Source organism: Capricornis sumatraensis, chromosome 7 (genome assembly GCF_032405125.1).
Source record: "Capricornis sumatraensis isolate serow.1 chromosome 7, serow.2, whole genome shotgun sequence".
NCBI lineage: Eukaryota > Metazoa > Chordata > Mammalia > Artiodactyla > Bovidae > Capricornis > Capricornis sumatraensis.
The window spans coordinates 103,778,968-103,791,795 of NC_091075.1; the positions used below are offsets into that span (position 1 = coordinate 103,778,968).

Consider the following 12,828-nt stretch of genomic DNA (forward strand, 5'->3'; position numbering starts at 1 on the left):
AGCTCCTTATTATTAGAGCAATGTGCTTTTTTGTTTCCCCTTCTAACAAGTATTTACTTGAAACCCCTTAGCTTTTAAGAATAGAAACTGATTAGAAGGTTAAGGTTACAATGAAGACATGATATATTTGGGTAACATCTAAAGTTCTTTATACTTCAATATGAAGATAAAGATTCAATCTGTAGCGATGCGAAACTCCATACAACTTGGAGAAACTTTTGATTCTTCCACAATTGGAACTAGCAAGAAAATTTCGGGACTTTCCTGGTGGTCTAATGGTTAAGATCCCATGCTCCAATGCAGGGGGCCTGGGTTCAATCCCAGGTCAGGGAACTAGATCCCACATAACATGACCAAAAGATCCCAGCATGCCTCAACTAACACCCAGGGCAGCCAAAAAAATACATAAATAAATATATGTATATGTTTATATATATATATATATATATAATATATATGTTTTTTTAAAAAAAGAATACTCTGAATTTCATAGGAAATTTAAAAAATAAACTGATAACCTTGAAAGTTCAGTACAATGTTTCTTGAGTTCAAATGTGCAATATGATGAGATACATACATACTATTTGATATACAGTGTTCAACAATTTTCAACTAAGTATACAACTATATTTAGATAATAAGTACGTATTAAGATTTTACATATTTCTGAGCCAAGGAATCATTTACACTATATGCTCTATTTTGGCATATAAAACTAAAATATCACTTTGTTGTGCAACATGGAGCTCTTTTTCGAGTCTGTATCCTAATGCTCCCCTTGCTGTGTAACAGAGAGAGAATTAGGAAATAGAAAGAGCCCTGCTGACAAGCAGGGCTCACTCTGCAATTAGTTAGGGTAAGTCCATACTATCCATCCACAGCTTACCCTGGATGTAGAGTTTCAAAGAGAACTAATAGTCTTAAGAGTGAAAATACAACACACACACAAACCCACACAATGAACATGCACAATAGACTAACTGCACAGAGGATGAATCCCACGTGGTTCTGAAAGACATTGCAATGGGATTCATCATTACATTGTCTCAGAGAATGAGATGATGACTGCCCTCCTCTTCCAACTTCCACAAAATTTGGTCAGTTTGGAAACTTATGATCTAGTTAGGTTTACATGGAAGATAAAAAGACACATTCATTTCATCCCCAAAAAGCACAAAGTCGACATTCTTCTGAGTTGAAAGGAAAAGCTTTCTGGAGACAATTAACTTCTTATAAAATTTTTTCTAAAGAGAGAAAGGGAGTAGGTAATTGCATTACAGGACAAGAGCAACTTTTAAAGGTCAGAGGATTTGATGACATCTTAACCAGTCCAGATTTAGTCACTGAAGTGTTAGAAATAATCTAAAATTATTTTCTTCTACCTCTTTGATGATTACTTTTCTCATCTCCGTTTCTTCTTTTCTGCTTTAAGTGTGTTGTGACCCATATGTTTACTAGCAGGATGTTCCCAAAATAGACACCACCCCCTTCTATTTCCACATATTTTTATATACATTATGTGAATTAAAATGGAAAGAATCCCTATCCTGTCTATGATGGAAAACCCACCTCATCCCTAATACTTTCAGGAACAATAAAAGAACTTACGTTACTCTGAGTCACTTCCTCAGATTTCTTGCCTCTGCCGAATTCTTAAGTGGCATCTTTGTCTTTCCTTAGGTTTAATCCACATTGACTCAGTATAGAATATATTCCAAAACACTAATTTCCCCCAAACACTAATCCCTTAAGATCTAGTCACATTATAGCTGTGATCATATATCTTTACTGAAGTTTCAGTAACAACATGAGGTAAGAGGGTGTGCTGTATCACAGCACAACATACCAAAAGATTTAAAAATGAATTCAGTATTCCTGCCATTCAAAGAGACATTCTCTCCACTTTAATGAGCTTGGAATTTTGATATATCTTACAATCAATCTGTACAATTAAAGTGCTGTCATATTTTCTCTTGAAAAGATTTTATTAAATTGACAGTATATCACATTACCCATAGTATCCTAAAATCAAAGGGATTTTATTTTTTAAAAAAGCCACCTGTGGTCTTAAAAGTCCAAAGCCACACCCACAGTCAGGAACCTCTCGCGGATCTCCTCATCCCTCTTCACTCCAACATCCACTCCATCCCCTCCCATCGTTTTCTGTTTCCCAATTTTCCCCAGTTCTTGGAGTTCTTCCCATTCTTCCTCTATATTGATCCTGTAGGCCTCACAAACCTTGTTTCTATGTCTTCCCTAGACCACTGTTGTGTTCTGAATTTTATTTTCCACTACAGCAAGGCCCATCAAGGTGACCGACTAAAGAAAACATTTTCTTTTTTGAGAAATTTTTTTAATGGCTTTTGTTTTTCCTCCTTGCTTTCTCTTTTTTTCCAATTTTTTAAAACATGTTTTAAATTGAGATATAGTTGACAATGTAACATTGTATAAGTTTAAGGTATATGACATGTTGATTTGATAAATTTACATTGCAAGATGATTACTACCATAGCATTAGCTAAGACCTCTACCACATAAGTATTTATCATTTCTTTCTTGTTGTGAGAACATTTAAGATATCAACAGTTTGGGGACTTCCCTGGTGGTCCAGTAGCTAAGACTCTGCACTCGCAATGCAGGGGGCCCAGGTTCGATCCCTGGTCAGGGAACTAGATACTACAGGCCACAACTAAGAGTTCGCATGCTGCAACTAAAGATCCTGCATGTTGAAACTAAAAGATCCTTCATGTCACAAAGAAGAATGAAGATCTGCCTGCCTCACTAAGACCTGGCATGGCCAAATAAATAAATCTTCTTAAAATCATTTTTTTTTAAAAGATCTCAATAGCTTTTAAATGTACATCTCCTCCTACCACCCCATCAATTTTTCAAATTAACTTTCTTTCTACATAGATTTCTTTCAGCATCTGTAATTAACAGTCTTCTCTTTTTACATTCTTTCCCTTGGGATTCTTATCCAGTTGGAGAGCATATGACTTCCACCTTTCAATCATCAACTTTTATCTCTCTTTTATATTCTGGACTGACATTTCCATTCTGAAGGATATCTTCACCAAAACTTATCATACAGACAGACTTAAAAATTAGTGCATAATCCAAGGAAAATAAGGCCTATTCTGCAAGGCTCCTATTCCATGTGAATCAACAATATGGACTACAGAGTAAAGTATCAAAGGTTTACACTAGGAAGAAGAGTAGGATTCAATTGCCAAGGCCTCCAAGGATGTGAAAAGACCTTCTGCCTGTCAGAAGATCATGGTTTACCAGATGCCTCTGAAGTCTCAAAGCAGGCACTGCTGATAGGGATTGCAAAACAACAATTCAAAGTTGAGCACAGAGGGACTTCCCTGGTGATCCAGTGGCTAAGACCCAGCACTTCCAAATAAATAAATATTCAGTCCTGTCCAGCCCTTTGCAGCCCTACAGAATGTAGCCCACCAGGCTTCTCTGTCCATGGAATCTTTCAGGCAAGAATACTGCAGTGGGTTGCCATGCCCTTCTCCAGGGGATCTTCCCGACTCAGGGTTCGAACCCAGGTCTCCTGCATGTCCTGCAATGGCAGGAGGATTCTCTACTACTAGTGCCACCTGGAAAGCCCAAGTATAAATAAATGAATAAACGGGAACAGTGAAATGAACCCAGATGTGTAGAACTTCAAAGTCATGATACATGAAGTTAAATGCATCATCTTCCATTCCTGACAGTCCAGTCTCTGTTAATGGAACTCTGAGTTTTCCAGTCACACAATTTCAAAAAATTTGCCTTTGACTCTTTTGTCTTGATCTTACCCTGTATTCCTTCAGTTGGCTAGTTCTTTCACTTCAGGCTCTAAAATGTCCTTTCTCTTTGCTACCCCATAATCTTTCAATAAAATGGGCACCTAACATGTCTCTCTATCCTCAGGTTTTTTTTTTTTATTTAATCCAATCCTTCCCATCTACCAATAAACAGATTTTCATACAGTACAGTGCTGATGATATCACTTCCCTATAAAATCTTCAAAGGCTCTGTATTACCTGTTAAATTGAGTACATACTCCACAGTAAATTCCCCATTGCCAAATCCAGGGGTCAATTCTCAGTCTTTATTTTATTAAACCAATCAAGAGCATTTGACAATTAATCTCTAACTTGAATTTCTGCAGTTAGTCTTATTTCAATCCTTACTTGATAACTGATTTCATAAGCAGCTATGGTGATACTTTTAAAACATAGATTATGTCACTATTCTCATTAAAGTCCTCCAATGGCTTCTTTCTATCTCACTTGGGGTAAAATTCAAAGCACGTGCAATGGCCTGCAAGACCCTGTATGATGTGTCTACCTCTCCGACCTCATCCTCTACCCCAAGCCTCTGTCTTTTTAACCCCACTCTAGCTACACCTGTCATCTTGGTGGTACTAAAGGACAAAAGCTGTAGTACCCTCACCTTTGAGGTTTTGCAATGGCAGTTCCCTTGACCTGAGTGCTGCATGGCTCTCTCAGACCCATTCAAATGTCTATTCAATATCACCACAATGAAGGGCTCTTCTCTCTCCACTCTGTGTAACTAACATTCCCCCTCGCCTACCCAGCCACTCCCTATTCTCCATAACACTTGGCATCATTTGAAATATTTTATTTGTGTAACATTCTATATCTTCTGTTTCTTCCTACTAGAATATAAATGCCCTGACAGGAAGGTCTTTGTTTCTTTTACAGCTTTATTGTCAGAGACTAAAAGAGCTCCTTATACTGAAGCAACTGAGCATGCACGCATGCATGCATGAGAATATAGAACAAATATATATCAGGAAAAGATTAATGATTCAGATTGACAAATAAAAACTTGAAACTCATAGTCAGCCGTATCCAACTCTCTGAGACACCTTGGACTGTAGCCTTCCAGGCTCCTCTGTCCATAGGATTCTCCAGGCAAGTATACTGGAGTGGGTTGTCATCCCATTCTCCAGAGGATCTTCCTGAGGGATCAAACCCAGGTCTTCTAGATGGTAGGTGGATTGTTTACCATCTGAGCCAGCAGGGAAGCCAAAATAAAAACTTATGCATTATAAATAATACCACTGGCAATGTTTTTAAAAGGAATACAATGAAATATTACTCAACTATAAAAAAGAATGAAATCTTGCCATTTGCAATAATATGGATGGAGCTAGAGGGTACTATGCTAAGTGAAATAAGTCAGACAGAAAAAGACAAAAACTATCTGTATAACTTATATGTGTAATCTAAAAAGCAAAACAAATGAGCAAGCAAAACAAAACAAAAACAGACTCATACCTACAGAGAGCAAACTGGTGGTTGTCACAGGGAAAGAGGGCATGGAGGAACAGAGAAATAGGTGAAGGAGATTAAGAGATACAAACTTCCAATCATAAAATAAATAAGTCAAAGGGATGTAATATACAGCATAGAGAATATAGCCAATAATATTGTAATAACTTTGTATGATGACAGATGGTAACTACATTCATAGCGATGACCATTTCATAATGTAAGTGTCAAGCCACTATGTTGTACACCTGAAACTAACACAATATTGTGTGTCAACTATTTGTTGTTCAGCCGCTAAGTTGTGCCCAACTCTTTATGATTCCATGAACTATAGCATGCCAGTCTTCCCTGTCCTTCACTAACTCCCTGAGTTTGCTCAAAATCATGTCCATTGAGTCAGTGATGCCATCTATACTTTCATAAAAAATAAAGTAAAATGAAATAAAGGGGCAATAATACAGAAAAAAATTCCACATATATAGCAAACAATAATCTGTAATATACCAAGAATTCCTATATATTCAACATACACAAAACAGTCCAGTAAAATGGGTAATGGATAGAAGCACAGAAAGAATAAAATGCTATTCCCAGAAGAAAAGACAAAATGGTCAATAAGCATTAAAGGATGAACAAGCAGAAAATTAAAGTGAAAACAATAATAAAATACCAGTGCTTAGCTATCGGAATGACCAAAAAGATAAAGAGTTTGACTATATCAAGTGTTGGCAGGTGTACGGACAGAGAAATGTGGAAAAATAGCCCTTTCATTACAACTGCCACTTCACAGGGCAATGATCAGTGTCTGTCAAGCCAAAAACAGACATACCCCGTGGCCCAATAATCCCGCTTCTCAGTATCTCCTCTAGAGAAACACCCATGAGCGTAAGAATCTTTGTAAGCCTAGCTTATAATTCTACAGACAAGCCTAAAAAGGAGACAGGCTAAATATTATGAAATGTTATGTGCTGCATCTTGGGGTGGTAGGCAACTGCATACAGAGGGACAGTATTTTACTATTTTTTGTAAAAAAAAAAACAACAACAACAACAACACTCATACACACATTTGTCCTTACTCAAATTCACAAGAAGTACCAAACATGTATTTGCATATCTACCACAGCTTAAACAGCATCCACAAACCTACAACTGTGGCTGCTGGAGGGAGGAAGAGTGTATTATGTCTGGGGTGCCAATCAGCGGAAATCTGAGCCATTTCTGTCAAACTTTAATTTGGGAAAAGAAGCATTATCCATGTACTCTTGATGTAGTTTACACTACATGTAAAATAGCCAATGTGTTTTTTGATGGTATGCAAATAAAAGAATCGTTCCTTAAGCAAGGCCAAGACTGAAGACATAATCTGGCACTTCCCATGGAGTCTGATCAGTATCTGGTAGGCTCAAGTACACGCTTGTTAAAATGGATGAATGAATGGGGATGAAACAGGAAGTTGGAGTCAGATCATGAAGAACCTTAATTTCTGGGTTTGTGAGCCTGCAATTTGTTTGACATAACAGATAAATGAGACAATACATTTAGCACAGTTGCTATTGATACATTTTAGCATTTATGATCAACATTACATTTCAGGGCTTCCCTTGTGGCTCAGCTGGTAAAGAATATGACTGCAATGTGAGAGACCTGGGTTCGATCCCTGGGTTGGGAAGATCCCCTGCAAAAGGGAACAGCTACCCACTCCAGTATTCTGGCCGGGAGAATTCCATGGACTGTATAGTTCATGGGGTCGCAAAGAGTCGGACACGACTCAGCAACTTCCACTTCACATTTCAATTCTATCTTATTTCATGACCAGAAGATGGAGCTCCAAACATTTAAACCTTTTTTTTTCTTTTAACCTCTTCGTAGAGGTTGCGGTTTTGTTTCTTGAGTTCTGGTTGCCACTTAAACTCTTCCATTTGTATTTAGTTCTCAGATGATCAAAATCCAATTGCTGACAGAGCAGATAGGAGGAGTGACTATAGGGGAAGTTCACCCTTTAGTCAGATTTTTCTACCTCTGGGGACTTCCTTGTTCCATGCACTAGGTTCATACATTTTTATCCAACTCTTCCCATCTGGAACTCCTCAAAATAGAAAAGCGCACTCTAAACAGGTGCCAACATCTCATGCTTCCAACCCTGCTACACCCAGACTTTGTCACTATGTGTATGCAGGAACTGGTGTGCTGTGGGAAGAGGACCTGGCAGGGCTGGAATCAATACTTGGGACAGTTCTCCAGCATCTATGATTTTCCAGCATAAATCCACAGACGTCTTCCTTGAGACCGCTAAAGACTCACAGAAAATAATGAATTTTCTAAATTTCCATAATATCCACTCTATTACCATTACGTTGGTATTACTAATACAGCTGTATCTCTGTCTATTAATTGACAATTCATTCATTTATTGACTCTCTTTTTTCAATAAATATTTATTGATCACCACTGCAAAACTGCAGAAAGGTTATGGTGGGACACATATGCACACACACACACACACCTCCTCTTCTAAGTCCTCAGTAAATTTATTCAAGAATACACAACCTAGGAAAGCCAGGAGAGACGCAAGCAGGAACAGCGTCATCTATTAGGACCCTTCCTTGGCCTTTGTTTCTCACCCTGAGGACAAAGCTGTCAGTGCTTCTGTTAAGGTTTGGCAAGAAAAATTTTTTGCTACACTAACGGCCCTATTATACTCAGGATGACACTGTTCTGAAAACAATCACCAATATATACACCATCGCTTAATGGAATGTTTAAATACATTTGGCTCCTCTGTTTCTTGATTAAATTCAGCATTAAGAGACAGGTGTCTTCATCCTGATCCACAACCAGGTATACTCCAGTAAAAATCTTTCTACCTACTGCTGCTTGGAATTCTTCTTAAAAGGCTCTTGTGTCTGAACCTACCAAACTTCTCCCTAGTTCTAAATCAGTATTTCTAAACATCTTCTGGTCATTTCCAACTGTAAATTCAAAAAGGTTTCAATCGAACTTATTTTCTATCTTGATCTTTTTCCTCTCCCTACCTAAACCTAGTCACCTCTCAGCTTTCTGGAGATCATCAACTCATATAAACCCTTGCAGAAATGACTTGGATTTCACTTCTCCTTCATCTCCCACACACAGTCAAAAAGTGCTGCCCATTCTACTTCCACAGTGTGCCCCAAATCCAATCCTTGCATATCCACTGTCAGCAGCAACCTCCTCACCCTCAGTAATCTCAGTAGTCTCCTGAAAGTGTTAGTCGCTCAGTCATGTCTGACTCTGTGACGCCATGGACTGTAGCCTGCCAGGCTCCTCTGTCCATTGAATTCTCCAGGCAAGAATACTCAGTGGGTTGGTTGCCTTTCCCTTCTTCAGGGGATCTTCCCCACCCAGGGTTTGAACTTGGGTCTCCTACATTGCAGGCAGATTCTTTACCGTCCGAGGTATCAGGGAAGCCCATTCTCTTTCTACTGAATCTTTGCATGCGTGCATGCTAAGCTGCTTCAGTCCTGTCTGACTCTTTGAGACCCCATGGACTGTAGCCCGCCAGGCTCCCCTGTCCATGGGATTCTCCAGGCAAGAATCCTGGAGGAGTTGCCATGCCCTCCTCCAGGGGATCTTCCAAACTCAGGGAATGAACTCAAGTCTCTTAGGTCTCCTGCTTTGGAAGGCAGGTTCTTTACCACTAGTGCCACCTGGGAAGCCCACTCAGTCTATACAGACTATATTAACACCCTACCAGAGACGTCAGGTAAAATGCAGGGCATCCTGTGTTTTTATTTGCTGACTCTGGTAGCCATGTACCACACTCACCTTTCTAAACACAACTCTGGTTGTGTAATGCTCCTATTTAAACTCTCTCCCTTTCTATTACTGAGTTTTTTATTTTTAGTTTTCATTGTTGTTTTAGTTTCCTATCCATTACTGAATTAAAGCTAAACTCTTCAGCCTATCACTCTACAAATATTTTATCCATTACTTGCAGTGCACAAAATGCTCTGATTGTGTTGTCGAGTATGCAAAATAAACAATTTACAGTCTCTGTAAGGAGCTTGCATGGCAAAGAATGATTATTGACTTGAAGAAACAAGCAAATATAGAGTGATAAAACCCAATTTAGTTTGAGAGATGAGAGTTGAGGAGATTCTCAGCTTTATAATCTTGTTACCTAAATTTGAATTTGGCCTTGGGCCAATGAAAGCTTTTTTAACCCCACCCACACACTAATTCTAAAAAAAAGTCACTTGAACAAGTCAACTTCTTGACATTCATCGTTAGCCTGTGACAAAGCCAGCTAACAAAGCTTTTCCCCAATATATAAAGCAGAAGAAAGCAAGATGTCTTTATTCAGTTCCATAGCTGAGAAAACCAAGTATATAGTTTTCATAATTTACACAGAATCCTGAATGATTAGAGGAGGCAGAAGGTACATTTAGCATTCTTTCTGAAGCTATAGAGACTTCTCTGGTGGCTCAGACGATAAAGCGTCTGCCTACAGTGTGGGAGACCCAGGTTCGATCCCTGGGATGGCAAGATCCTCTGGAGAAGGAAATGGCAACCCACTCCAGTACTCTTGCCTGGAAAATCCCATGGATGGAGGAGCATGGTAGACTACAGTCCATGGAGTCACAAAGAGTCAGACATGACTCAGTGACTAAACAAACTTTCTGAAGCTATATAGGACTTCAGATCTTTGAAGAGGGACTTCCTAGTGGCCCAGAGGGCTAAGACTCTGCCTTCCCAATTCGGGCAGCCTGGGTTTCACCCCAGGTCAGGGAACTAGATCCTACATGCCGCAACTAAAAGTCCTACATGCTGCCACAGAAATTGAAGATTCTGCATGCCCCAACTAAGACCAAGTGCAGCCAAATAAATACATAAAAATAAAACCTTTAATGAATAAAGTGATTTTATTTGAATAAGCAACACATAGTGAGTGACATAGGAATAAGCAAATCAATAAGACTTAATTAATATGGGAATAGCTGTTTCAAAGACTCAAAATTTAAAGGCAAACCCCTGAGTATATTCTGAATATCTGCTTCTGGGGAATTTCAAACACTGAGACTAACTGGGTCACAAAGAAATCATGAGAACAAGATGGTGCCGCCTGACAGCAGCTTCCAAAAACTAACCCTAGAATGTAGAAATGTATCTAGCCCACATATTTCTTATTTATGTTCATTAGTGCTATAGAAGAATTATATGACTATAATATAATTTTATTTAAAAAATACTATTTTTGGAAACTTTGTGGGAGAAGGCAAGGGCAGGATGATTTGAGAGAAAAGCATTGAAACATGTATAATATCATATGTGAAATAGATTGCCAGTCCAGGTTCAATGCATGGGACAAGGTGCCCAGGGCTGGTGCACTGGGATGACCCTGAAGGATGGGATGGGGAGGGAGGGGGGAGGGGGGTTCAGGATGGAGAACACATCTACACCCATGTGTTCATGTGAATGTATGGCAAAAAACACCACAATATTGTAAAGTAATTAGCCTCCAATTACTAATTGAGCCCCATGCACCTCTGCCTACTTCTCAGTGGGAGCACCTTTGGAATTGGATCAGGGAGCAAGCCATGAGCATCTCCTCTTGTGACTGAGCAAACGGTCATCCTCTCCTCGGTGGATTATTACTTCTCCTAGACTATCATCTTGGAGAAGGCAGGGGCACCCCACTCCAGTACTCTTGCCTGGAAAATCCCATGGATGGAGGAGCCTGGTGGGCTGCAGTCCATGGGGTCGCTAAGAGTCAGACATGACTGAGTGACTTCCCTTTCACTTTTCACTTTCATGCACTGGAGAAGGAAATGGCAACCCACTCCAGTGTTCTTGCCTGGAGAATCCCAGGGACGGGGGAGCCTGGTGGGCTGCCGTCTCTGGGGTCGCATAGAGTTGGACACGACTGAAGCGACTTAGCAGCGGCAGCAGCAGCAGACTACCATCTATGGGCTCAGGGAGGCCTAGTGGTGGCTCCAGGCCTCCCCTCTGGAGAGAGGTTTGGTTACATCCTTTAGCAAATGCTGCCCTGGAGGCTTCCCCCATGTGTGGGTCCCTCTTTGCCCCGACACTGCATCAGTCTTGGGACAACTGCAGCTCCCAGGCTCAGATATTAATTATTTCTCAGAGCCCACTTCCGGGTCTGCAGGCATGTGAGGGCTCCCTCATCTGCACTTTGAAGAAGGAGGAACCCTCACCAGCTGGATTTTGTTCCCCTCATGCCATTTCCACTCAGGTCTCTTTCCCTACATCCCCATCACTCAAAAGGTGCATCAGCAAGTCTGCTGCTTGAGAAGGTCATGCCATCAGGAAACAACATTGTTTACTTTCCCAGTGATTTGCTTGAGCTCCCCTCCTTCACACACTTGACTTGAGAGAAGGAATGACTTTGTACATCCACTCCCTGAAAGGCTGTCTTCCTCTCCCAGAAACTTCCCTGGGAGTCATGGGTGGTTGGGTCCTTTCTCTAACTCTGGGCCTCTCATAGACTTGAGTCCTCCAGGAGGGTGGCTGACCTCAATTGCTAGTAATTTTATAAATTTAGGAAATGAACCACATTGCACTTTGGGCTTCAGTTTGAGTCTTAACAGTAGTTCCATGGCAAAAAGAAAATTCCTAGTTGGCACCCTATATTTGTTGATGGCTTCTATCATCCATGTATGGTTAAGATACCACCACAATTTTAGTTCTAAATGATTAAAAGGTCTTGGTAATAATGGTTCTCAAATCTAGGTCACATCAAACAACCTAGAAGCTTTTTTTTTTTTTTAATATAGATATCTATCTTAGAACCACTTGATTAGAATGTCAAGGGCTAAGATCAGGTAATTTGCAATTGATTCAAATATAAGCAGTCTGATGTTTAGAACTTGTAATTAAGAACTCAAATAAAAAAGGAAAAAAGAGACAATAAAGAGAGTGATTTTGACAAAACATCAGGAAATTATTTGGGTTAAATATAAGCCCCATGGACAGAAACCATATCTATCTTATTCATTTTTGTAGCTCCCATACTTAGAACTGTGGTGTTGGAGAAGACTCTTGAGAGTCCCTTGGACTGCAAGGAGATCCAACCAGTCCATTCTGAAGGAGATCAACCCTGGGATTTCTTTGGAGGGAATGATGCTGAAGCTGAAGCTCCAGTACTTTAGCCACCTCATGTGAAGAGTTGACTCATTGGAAAAGACTCTGATGCTGGGAGGGATTGGTGGCAGGAGGAGAAGGGGACGACCGAGGATGAGATGGCTGGATGGCATCACGGACTTGATGGACGTGAGTCTGAGTGAACTCCGGGAGTTGGTGATGGACAGGGAGGCCTGGTGTGCTGCGGTTCATGGGGTAGCAAAGAGTCGGACACGACTGAGCGACTGAACTGAACTGAATACTTAGAACAGTGCCTAGCATATACTAGAATTCCAGTAAATATTTATTGCATGAATGAATGGGTGAGTGGAACATTTCCTTTTCATGGGAAAAGCAACTACCAGTCTCACAAACATGTACCACATCACACAATGGGAAAACAAGAGTCTAAC

General features: G+C 40.1%; 1 non-coding gene across 1 annotated transcript; it reads left to right on the forward strand.

The window, feature by feature from the left end:
* Nucleotides 1-2,596: 2,596 nt before the first annotated feature.
* TRNAA-CGC (transfer RNA alanine (anticodon CGC)) lies at nucleotides 2,597-2,669 on the forward strand. Its single transcript has one exon. It is a non-coding gene; the product is annotated as a tRNA-Ala (tRNA).
* The last annotated feature ends 10,159 nt before the right edge of the window (nucleotides 2,670-12,828 follow it).